This window comes from Sarcophilus harrisii, chromosome 1 (assembly GCF_902635505.1).
Source record: "Sarcophilus harrisii chromosome 1, mSarHar1.11, whole genome shotgun sequence".
NCBI classification, from domain to species: domain Eukaryota; kingdom Metazoa; phylum Chordata; class Mammalia; order Dasyuromorphia; family Dasyuridae; genus Sarcophilus; species Sarcophilus harrisii.
Window position 1 is genome coordinate 433,288,366 of NC_045426.1, and position 12,370 is coordinate 433,300,735.

Sequence of the window (12,370 nt, forward strand, 5' to 3'; positions counted from 1 at the left end):
AAATAAATGAATTAGATTTTATTCAATGTTAAAAATTCCTAAACAGTCATATAAGGTGTCAATCTGCCCTGTTCATATAACTGTATGCTTGTTTCCACTCTATTGAGTAAATGATATATGGAATAAATGACAGAACAATGGAATGTAAAAATATGTTTAGGCATAGAATGCATGGTATTAGGGGAATATGAATGATTTATTCTCATTTTATTTTTGTTCTCTTGCATAAGCTATACTTCAATTTTCCCTTTCATGAAGGAATTATATTATGATTACTTATTTTCTATTTTCTCATCTTCCCTTTCATACAATCCATACAATGGTTATGAAGAATATATAAATAATAAAAGAAGGATTGATACAGTGAAGAAACAAAAAAAATCCCTTAAAATTAATAATAGAAGAAACAGTTCACAAAGTACAAGCCTCTAATTTTATAAAATAACAAAGGTAGTGAGTTGGACAAGGTTACACATATATTTTATAACCAAGTAACTGTTATAGTCTCCAGCTCCTGAGTATAAAATGAAAATTATTGCCAAAGTTTTAGAATAAATAAGGAAAGAAAGAACAATTCACCACAAACCTAAGAGAATTATTGTCCTTGTTTAAGGTGTTTCAGAATGTTCATGTGAAAGATCTGCTGGTATCTCTCATTCCTTACTGGGACAATTTCTCCTGATTTTTTTTTTCTGTTATAAATCATCTGCTTTCTCACCTGTAAGATATTGGTGACTCCATTCTCTAGCACCTATCTTCTTCTGAAAATTCTCTTCATTACCATAGTCTCTTCCTCTGATTGGTCAGTTCCCACTGTAATCTCCAGCCCAGCTGTTTTCACTCTTTTATTTGTCTTCTTCCTCTCTAGTCATCTTTTTCTACCAGCCTTCCCCATTGGTACCACCTGCTGCTCTAATTCCCCTTTCATTTTTCTTGAATTCAGGGGTTGCTTAATTTTCTTTTTTGTTATCTTCATTTCCAGTGCTTTGGATAGTGCCTACCATATTGGAAGTATTTTATACATAGATGTCAACTTGACTTGATTAGTAATAATTAATTATAATACCTGCAAATTTGTAGCTCTTATGGTTATTGAAAGCATTTTAAGAGTACATTCTCTTTTGATCTTCAGTATCAATAAAAACCTATTAAAATCCTATGATGTGCTATATAGTAGGTATATACAGACAAAAATGAGATAATCTCTGCCCATATTGTACTTCTAGACATTCACAGAGATATATTCAACTATACATGTATTCAAACACTCTGCAAAATAAATGAAATACATTTTTAAAAGTAGCCCTAATATATGTAGGGAATCATAAAAGTTCTCATGTAGGAGGTGACAGCTTTGCCTAGCTTTGAGGGAAAATAGATATTAATAAAGCAAGCATGAGAGAACAAATTTCAGGCATGAAGGACAATTTGTGCAAAATCACAGAGCCAAGAGATAGAATGTACAAAAAGGCTAGTAACAAATCTTTCATGATATTGCTACATGTTGATAAAATGTTTAAAAAAAAAAGAAGAAAAGATAATGAAATTCAAACAAAGAAAATCCAGTAATCCTTCCTGTTAGTGAAGTTCAGGGCAGATCATTAGCATTAACCCCAAATATGAGAGAAACTACAAAATATAATAAACTTAGCCTCAGAGACAAATGACTGAAAACTTACAGATCTTCTGATTTAAAATATATTTAATATACAAAAACATTTAAATGCAGATAGACATACATATGTACATAATATTCCTAGTTCCTGTATCTGCTACCCTTTTGAACTATTATTTTCTACAAGGTCTTATAGAAGATTGTGTTTACTCAAGTCAGATCTTTTGGAATGCAAATGAAGTCCATTAGTTTATGTATAATTTTTTGCCTTTGGTATTATTTAATATTGCATAACTCAGGAGGTGCTAATAAAGTCATGCATATTTCTATGGAAATGAAATCTATGAATTTTACATAACTATTTGCTGTAGAAGATTGTTTTATCCATCTATAAGTAGTCTGAAAAAGCTATGCTAGTATCATCTTTTTCTGTATTCATAACTGAACCAGTGGCCATTGTAGATTCAAAAAGAATCATGATATGTTTGCCCATGAATGGCTATGAGCAATATAGAGTGGAGAATGAAAGCTGGGGGAGCTGTACAGATTGTAGCAATGTAAGATCTTGAAGAAATTCCATGCATCATGTGGTTTATATTTTTTTCATTTTATAAGTGAGGCAACCAATCATGAGAAAGATAATTTAAATTGCCAGAAGTCACATGGCAAGTAAACGATAGACAAGCAATTTTTAATATTTGCAAATGTCAGATATTGTGATCAGCACCAAGGATTCAAAGACAAAACTAATAAATAGCATATTCAGCCTATAAAAACTATAAAATGTTTATAGAATTAATATAAAATAATTATGGGCAGCAAAGGGTTTGGTATCAGAAGGACCCGTGATCTAATCTGTTCTCAAATACTTACTAGCTATTTGACCATGGGCAAGTCAATCAAATTGCTTTGCCTTGGTTTTTCATCTGTGAAAGCTGAAAAAGGAAATGGCAAGCCATTCCAATATCTTTGCTAAGAAAACCTCAATATGGGGTAATGAAGAGTTGAACATGACCGAACAACAAAAAAATATCCATGGGAATCTTGCCTTCTTTTTTTTAAAGACTAAGAAAGACTCATTTTCCGGACTTCAAATCTGACCTCAGATACTTTTTAGGTTATGACTCTGTGTGATTCAACTAACTCTGTCTTAGTTTCTTCATCTATAATATGAACTAGAGAAGAAAATGGAGAAGGAAATAGCAAACTTTTCTAGTATATTTCCCCAAAAATCACCAAATGGGATCAAAAAGAATTAGACACAACAGCAAAGTAATGGAATATATTCTGAAAAGAAGGCATTAGCAATTGGAGAAACCATAAGAGACCTGATGACAAAATAGTACTTGAGCATTGCTTTAAAGAAGCTTAGGATTCTAAGAAGTCAGGAGGAAACACATTTTCCCCCCAATACAGACACAGAAATCTGTTATGGGAATAATAAGTGACTGATTCATAAAGAGAAAGAATATTCAATGGTGACTGTTTAATTTAATTATTTTCATTTTTTTCTAATGTAAATCATATTCGTAGAAGTACTAAGTAATGCAAAGCAGAATGAAAGGTTTAGTAGAAAAAGAGTGCATTTTACACTAAGAAGGAACTAATTAAAAATCCTGTCTCTGCAACACTCTGTGTCACCTAGTCAACTCTTGAAGACTATAGATTACCCAACAATGTTCATACATTGGTATAAAGAAATTGCTAACTAGGAGAATCATAGGTCAAGAATAAACAAACAAAAAGAACTACAAAATTTTATTAATATATCAATTTATATTAATTAATACTGGAAACAAAAACCCCCTTTGAACATAAATGATTACTATTGTATAGTTCAAGTATTCAGACTATGACAATATTTTTATTTTGAAATTTTAATAAAAATTTTTGAATATATTTTGAAGAACCATTATGAGAACAAAAACAAGAAATATTGAAGGTAGCATGGAAGTTTATAATAATACTATTTAGGATTTCCTTCTTTGAAATTTATTTCTCTGATCTCAATTTCCTATTTCCCCCATTTTTAAAAAAATATTTCTATCTCACACCAAAGCCACCAATTTGTATTCACTGTTATACATATGCTTCAGTCTCTTTGTCTTCATCCCGTGTATTCTGAAATGACTTTCCTTTATGCAGTCCATAGCCATTAAAATAAGGAAGTCTTCTTGAATTCATCACCCCTTTGTCTCATCTGCAATTTCTTTTACACCAATATTTCATGATGTTAAGCTACCAATCCTTTTTTTAAAATCTAATTTCTTTTTTTTTAAATTATTATTTGTTTTACAATTTTTTTATTATACCTTACAAGATATATTCATGGGTAATTTTTCAGCACTGACAATTGCAAAACCTTTTGTTCCAACTTTTCTCCTGCTTTCCTCCACCCCTTCCCCCAGATGGCAGGTTGACTAATACATGTTATGTATGTTAAAGTATATATTAAATACAATATATAGCATCCAATCTTATCTGAACATATACTAGTTTATGAATCACTAAAAATGTCTAAAGAAAGTAATGAAAACATACTGCATTACTAGAAAATGCATGTTATCAAAACTGAATTTGGCAACTTCCTACTAACACAGTGATATCCTATATAACAATTAATACTTCCCTAATACTTTACTGAAAATATCAGTCATCATTCTTCACCTAAGACATCTTATTCTCCATCATCTTTGTGAAAAAATCCTTTATTTCATTTTCATCATAGCTTCCTTTGCTCTGGTTTCACAAGGTAAGATGAATCTCCTCCTTTCCAAGAGAACCCACTCTATTTCTGTTTTAGTTTTATCTTCTTTGAGCATTACTCTATTAATCTTTTTTTTCTATATCCTACTTACTTTTCTGTTATTTATGTTCCCCTTTTCCTTTTTTCCTCCCTATAAGTAGAAATATATTCAGATCACCCTAACCATGAAAACCCAAAATTAAGAACATTTACTAAACCATACAAACCTGCTAAGAAACAATCCTTTCCTTCACTGAAAAACGTTTAGGAAAAAAAATGGACAGATTGAGTGAAGATGATGGATAAAAGCCAGGGAATTGCCTTCAATTTCTTTCAGAAACAATGCTAAATCAAGCCTCTAAGTGGATTCAGCAGTGACAGAATCTGCAAACATTTGGAGTGAAATAATTTTCTAGCTTAAAATAATCTTGGAAGACTTTTAGGAAAGGTGTGTCTCTCTTGGACAAAAGTGTACCCTAGTGCAGCCCTAGGATGGGGAATTATCTCTCCTAGATCTATTTTCCAGAACTTTTGTTTTTCCAAGTAGATAGTTAATGTTTTTTTCCCTAATTTTTCATTATTTTGGTTTTGCTTGACTGATTCTTGATGTCTCAATGAATTATTCATTTCTTTTTGTTCAGTTCAGATTTTTAATGAGTTATTTTCTTCATTAGCTTTTTTACTTCTTTTTGTATATGTCCAATTGAGTTTTTAAATGAGTTATTTTGCTCTATGGAATTTTTTTCCATTTCACTAATTTTTTTATGAGTTATTTTCTTTTTCCAATTCACAAATTTTATTTTCTTGGGAATTCTTTATCTTTTCGAATTCACAAAATCCTACTTTCCTGGGATTTCTTTACCTTTTCCAATTCACAAATTCTGTTTCCCTTACACTTCCTGGAAGGTTTTTACCTTTTTTCAATTTACATTTCAGAAAGTTGTTACTCTCTTGCATATCTTCTCTTTCCTTTTCCCATTTTTCTTCTAGTTCTCTTTTAAGGTTTTTAATACTTTCTTCTAGGAGAGTCTTTTGTGTTGGGGACCAAAAATTGCATGGAGACTGTCTGCTATTAGTCTCCTCAGGGTTGAAAACCTGCTCTTCCTGTATAGAAACTATTGATTGTCCTTTTGATTTTTTTTACTTATTTTTTAAAGCCTTCAGGGCCAGGAGGTTACCAGTTTCCTCTGCAGAACAGGAATAGGTGTATGGACAGTAGCTGTCTTGCCAATGGGCTACAAAGAGTAGCAAGGTATGGGAGTGCTCTGGGGAAAAGTTCCCCACCAGAAGTGACTAGGCCTGGGTTGAGCTGGGAAAGTGCCCTGCAAAGAACCCTACTTTGTGGATTAATAACTGTCCTGGGGCTAGAAACTGAGCAGTGAAAGTGTCACTACCCCAAGCCAAAGTCTGCAATGGGGCTTTGGGTATTGGCAGTTGTCCAGCAAGTAGTCTCACAAGGACTGGGAGTGTCTCTGTCCAGGGAAGCACAGTCATGCTGTGGAAGTTCTAGTGCCCAGGTTGAATCCCGCACTGTGCAGATTAGAGGCTACCCTGGGGTTGCATCCCCCTGGATGCAGATTAGTGACTGCCTGCTAGAGCCTAATGCTGCAGAATGGGGCTGCACAGCTGTGCTGTAGCTTGTGCTGAGTCACTTCCTCTTTTGGGTGGGTATAGCCAGATCTTATCAGGTTCTGTCATTTTTAGAGTATCCTCTACCTTTGGCTTTAATTTCTCTGCTGGTCTGCTTTGTAATCAAGGCAGAGCAGTCAGCCTATGGCAGAGTCATTCCTATAACTTTTCTAGACACAGAGGCCATCCCTGCCTTTGGTCTACTCTGGACCCTAGCTCTCCTATCTCTCTGCTGGAGCTAATCTACTCCAGCCCCTCAGGACAAACCTTTCCTGGCGATCATCCAGATTATCTTCTGCTAGTAAATTGTTGTACTTCTAATCTTCATGGATTTTACCAGTCAAGCACTATTTTTGAGGCTGAATTTAATAATTGGTCGTGAGGGTATGAGAGGAGCTTAGAAAGTCACATGTGCCTTCTCTGCCATCTTGGTCCCGCCTCCCAAGACAATTATTAAAAGGAGTGAATAAAGTGGGCAGCTATGCAATGACTTTCTAAAGAAGCTCCTATCTCTGTAATTATGTTATGAAGCAGATTATGAGGCTGTCAATGCAGATGCAACTGAAGAGGGAACCCCAGAACTTGAACATCCTTGAAGGAGAAAATCTCCTTCAACTCTGCCTCAGTGAGGGACCCTGCCCCAAAGGACAGTTTCATCTTTGTTATCTAGGTGGGGTCAGCCCTGAAACTCATTGAATTGAATTAAAATTCTGGCTCAAACTGAAACCCAGTGAGAAGCCAATTTGGGACTTCACCCATGAACCTGCTTCAGCTAGTAACCAAAGCTCTCATTATAAAAGAGCCAAACTAAAACCCTCTCTTTGAAGAGGTTCCAAATATGCCATGCTATGTCACGCTATGCCAAGGAGCCTCTTTCCACTGGAATACTCTTTCCAATGCCATCCTCTCTTTATCCTCACCTATTTCCTAACCAGACTCCATGCCTTTCTGTCAGGATTTCTAACCTTACTTCCAATCCCCATAATAAACCTCTTTTATCAATCTAGGTTTTTGGAGCTGTAAATTCTTTTACAGAGAACCTCCCTGCTGCCAGAAGGGAGTGCCCCAAACTCCCTATCCTTGCACCAAATCCTAAGGAATTTCAGGGGAGCCAAATCTCTCCATTTAGTTCCCTGAACCCCAAACCTACCACTAGACCTTATCATTTAATTCACTGAGCACCAGAAATCCTAATTTCATTTTGGTTCCCTAAATCTAAACCTCATCACAATGGCCTTAGCTATAGCACAAGGAATCACTAAGGGGATGAACTGCAAGGAGGAGGAAAAGAAAGGTTATAACTATGGAAGAAAAGGACATTTCCAAGCCCAATGCCATAAGCAGCCAATAAGGGATGGAAAATCATTTTGCTTTGCTTGTGGCAAGATAGGCCATGTTGTAAAATTTTGTAGGACCAGGATGAGAAATAATTCTGCAGTTCAAGGAAACAGGAAATGAATACCAGATAGATCAGGAACCTACCCAGAGAGGAGCTACAGGATTTGAAGAGAATTATCAAGCCCTGATAATGAATATGGACAACACTTGGTGAAAACAGTTGAGGATTTTGATAAAAACCCATGGACCACTGCACATGTTGAGGTACAACCCAAGGCTGGAGATAGATTAGTAATAAGACTCTCAGACTATGCATCTGTAATTGTACATACTCTGATATTAAAACATATGGAACCATTTATCTTGGTTACCAATCCTCATCCATACCCTGTGAACTTAAAAGGAGATAATCCAATTGTCAAAACACTCCCATTACATTCTTTTGGTGAAGTGAATTTTACTTAGATGATTGGGCAAGAAACACCCATATGCATTATTTATACAGAAAACAGACTATTCTTAGGAATGATTGATACAGGGTCTGATATATCTGTTGTATCAAAAATTGATTGGCCTCCTGAATGGCTGCTTCAAACTCAAACAGTAACAGTTAATGAAATGGATGGCATGCAACATGCTTTCCAGTCTAATAGAAAACTTCATTAGGAATTTGAGAATCAGAAAGGTGTTTTTAGGCCTCTTGTCATCACAGGGCTCAGAACCTCCTTGTGGGGAAGAAATTTACTGAAAGCCCTTTGGACAACATTACACATTGAAGAAAACTAATGGGGACCACTGAGAAGGTCCTGGCAGTTCTACCCTTAATATGGAAACATGAGAGTCCTATATGGATGGATCAGTGGTCCCTTGCAAATGAAAACTCACTGACCTAAGATCCATTATTATGGAACAGGAAAAATTGGGTCATATTGAGCCTTTATCTAGTGCTTATAACTTACCTGTTTTTGTAATTAGGAAAAAGATCAAAGCATGGAGCATGTTAATTGATTTGGGAGCTGTGAATGCTGCCATACAACCCATAGGAGCTCTACAACCAGGCCTCCCATCTCCTAATATAGTTTCTAAAGAATATCATATGGTGGTTATTGACATAAAGGATTGCTTTACTCTGTTCCCTTATATCCTACTGACAGAGAAAATTTTGCCTTCTCTGTTCCAGCTATTAATTTAAAAGCTCCTGCCCCTAGGTGGCAATGGAAAGTATTACCAGAAGGGATGGCTAACAGTCCCACCTTTTGTCAGTGGAGGACAAGGTTCTTGGTCCAGTCAGAAGTTTATACCCAAATGTCTATATCCTCCATTGAATGCATGATATACTGGTGGCCACAAAGGAAGTCACAGTTGCAATGCAACATCATTCGAATATTGGCTCAGCAGAACCTTGCAGTGGCACCACATAAAATATAGACTAAGCCTCCATTTCTCTATTTTGGGCACATTCTTCAAGACTTTACTGTGTCGGGGGGCGGAGCCAAGATGGCAGAGAAGACACACGCGACTTTCTAAGCTCTTCTCTTACCCTCTTTATCAATATTATATCGAGCCTCAAAAATAGTCTTGACTGCTACAATTCATAAAGATAAGAAGTAGAACAACTCACCGGCCGAAGAAAATCTGCAGTCTCGCCAAAAAAGGTTGGTTCCAGGGCCAGGGGGGAGATTGGCGCAGACTGGGAGAGAAATTAGGTTCCGAGGAGAGTCTCAAACGGAGGGTGAAAGCACAGATCTCAGCACAAGCGCACAGCCCCAACCCGCAGTAAGGGCTTTTCCTTGGGCAGTTGTGATCCTGCACGGCAGGAGGACGCAGCCTGGGTTAGCCTCCAATCTGCACAGTGGGAGCTCATGGGGGCCATAGAGCTTTTCCAGGGCCGATTTGCATTGGGCAGAGACACTGGGGCAGAGTTCCGGGCAGTCTGAGGTCTGTGCTCAGCTGCTAATACTCACAGTCCCACAAGAGGCTCCGGCCTGGGGCAGTGACACTTTCACCACTTAGTCTCTAGCCAAAGGCAATCTCTAATCCCCTCAGCCCTACTAAGCCGTTTGATAGCTCTGCCAGTGCTGAATCCACTTCCTGTTGGGGAAGGGAAAACCTCACCAGAGCACCCCATACCCTCGAGCTGGAAATCGGTTTAAATCTTTCCCTGCTCTGCAGAGGAAGCTGGTAACCCCTTGCCTAGGAGACCTACCCTAAAGGCTTTTAAAACATGAATAAAAAGATGAAAAATAATCGACAGCTTCTATGCAGAAAAGAGTCAGGTCAGCAAACCTGAAGAGACCCCTAAACAGCAAAATGCATCAGACTGTCCTCCTTTACATAATGCTCCTAGAAGAGACCATTAAAAGTCCTCAAAAGAGAGTTAGAAGATAAATGGGGAAAGGAAAGAGAAGCCTTACAAGAGAGCAACAACTTCCTGAAATACGAATTGAAAAGTTAAAAATCTCGGAAGTGCAAATTGTGAATTGGAAAAATAAAAATCACAGGAAAGTAAGAATTGTGAATTGAAAAATAAAGAATCTACTAGAAAGTAGGATCCGTGAATTGGAAAAGACAAAAACACGCAAGAAAGTAGGATCAGGAATTGAAAAGAAAATAATTCACTAAAAAAAAAATTAGTGAAATGGAAAAATTCCACAGACCAAAACAATACATTCAAAACTCAATTGACATATACAGAAAGAAGTAAAAAAGCTAATGAAGAAAATAATTTTTAAAATTAGAACTGAACAAATTGAAACTAATGATGCATTGAGACAGCAAGAATCAGTCACAAAACAAAAATGACAAACTGAAAAAACCATGAATTATCTACTTGCTAAAACGACAGACTTGGAAAATAGATCTAGGAGAGATAATCTGAGGATTATTGGACTCTTCCTGAAAACTATGATGAAAAAAAAAAGAGCCTAGATACTATTTTACAAGAAATCATCAAAGAGAACTGCCTAGATGTAATAGAATCAGAAGGTAAAATAGGCATTGAAAGAATTCATCGAACACCTTCTGAAAGAAACCCTAAAATAAAACCCCAAGGAATATTGTGGCAAAATTTCAGAACTATCAGATTAAGGAAAAATTTTACAAGCAGCCAAAAAAACATTTAAATACCGAGGTGCCACAATAAGGATCAACCAAGATCTGGCTGCTTCTACATTAAAGGAAAGAAGGCCTGGAATATGATATTCTGAAAGGCACAAGAACTTGGGATGCAGCCAAGAATAAACTACCCAGCTAAGCTGAGCATTTTCTTCCAGGGAAGAAGTTGGACATTTAATGAAACAAATGAATTCCATTTGTTTCTGAAGAAAAACCAGAATTAAACAAAAAATTTGATCTCCAAGAATAGAACCTCAAGAGATGCAGAAAAGGTAAAAATAACTTTGAGAATTGTATTTCTGTTGTGGATATACAAAAAAATAATGTAAAATTTGATTGTACTGATATAACATAAAAAGGAAGTAGATATGGAAAAGGGATGATGGCAGAATAAGGTGGGAAGGAGGGATAAAAGAGGGAAACCACATCCCACAAAGAGGCTAAGGAAACTTATCATATCTGAGGGAATTTAGAGAGGGGAGGAACATTGTGTGAATCTTACCTCATCAGAGTTGGCTCAAAGGAAAAATAATTGACATTTGTTTTAGAGAAAATTCTCTTGCCCTCATTAAACACGGGGAGAGGAAAAGGAAAAGAAAAGAGTAATAAGGGAAGGAAGGGGAAAGACTCAAAGGGGGAGGGAGGATTATAAAGAGGATAAGTATCATGATACAAGAGGGGTACATAAGTTTAAAAGGGGGAAAGAGGGTTGGGGGAGGCAAGAATAAGTAAAGCACAATCTGGGGTTATTAGGATGGCAGGAAATACAGATTTAGTAATTCTAACCGTAATGTGAATGGGATGAACTCCCCCATAAAGAGGAGGCAGATAGCAGACTGGATCAACAGTCAGAACCCTACAATATGTTGTTTACAAGAAACACATTTAAAGCAGGGGGATACATATAGAGTAAAGGTAAAAGGCTGGAGCAAAATCTATTATGCTTCAGGTGAAGTCAAAAAGAGGGTAGCCATCCTATCTCAGATCACAAAAGTAAAATTGATCTAATTAAAAGAGATAAGGAAGGAAACTACATCCTGCTAAAGGGTAGCATAAACAACGAAGCAATATCAATATTAAATATATATGCACCAAGTGGTATGGCACCTAGCTTCCTAAAGGAGAAGTTAAGAGAGTTGCAAAGAAGAAATAGACAACAAAACTGTAATAGTAGGAGATCCCAACCTTGCACCTCAGAATTAGACAAATCAAACCACAAAACAAATAAGAAAGAAATTAAAGAAGTAAATAGAATATTAGAAAATTAGGTATGTTGGATCTTTGGAGAAAATTGAATGGAGATAGAAGGGAATATACTTTCTTCTCAGCAGTTCATGGAACCTATTCAAAATTGACCATATATTAGGACATAAAGACTTAAATTAAAATGCAAGAAAGCAGAAATAGTAAATGCTTTCTTTTCAGATCATGATGCAATAAAACTACATTCAACAAAAAATTAGGGGAAATAGACCAAAAAGTAATTGAAACTAAACAATCTCATCTTAAAGAATGGTTGGGTGAAGCAGCAAATTATAGATACAATTAATAATTTCACTCAAGATAATGACAATGATGAGACATCATACCAAAATTTGTGGATGCAGCCAAAGCGGTAATAAGAGGGAATTTTATATCCTTAGAGGCTTACTTGAATAAACAGAGAAAGAAAAGATTAATGAATTGGGCTTATGACTAAAAAACTAAAAAAAGACCAAATTAAAACCCCAATCAAATACTAAATTGGAAATTTAAAATTAAAAGGAGAAATTAAAAATATTGAAAGTAAAAAATCTATTGAACTAATTAATAAAACTAAGAGTTGGTTCTATGAAAAGCCAATAAAATAGATAAGCCTTTTGGTAAATCTGATTAGAAAAGGAGGGAGGAAATGAAATTAGTAGTCTTAAAAATGAAAAGGGAGAACT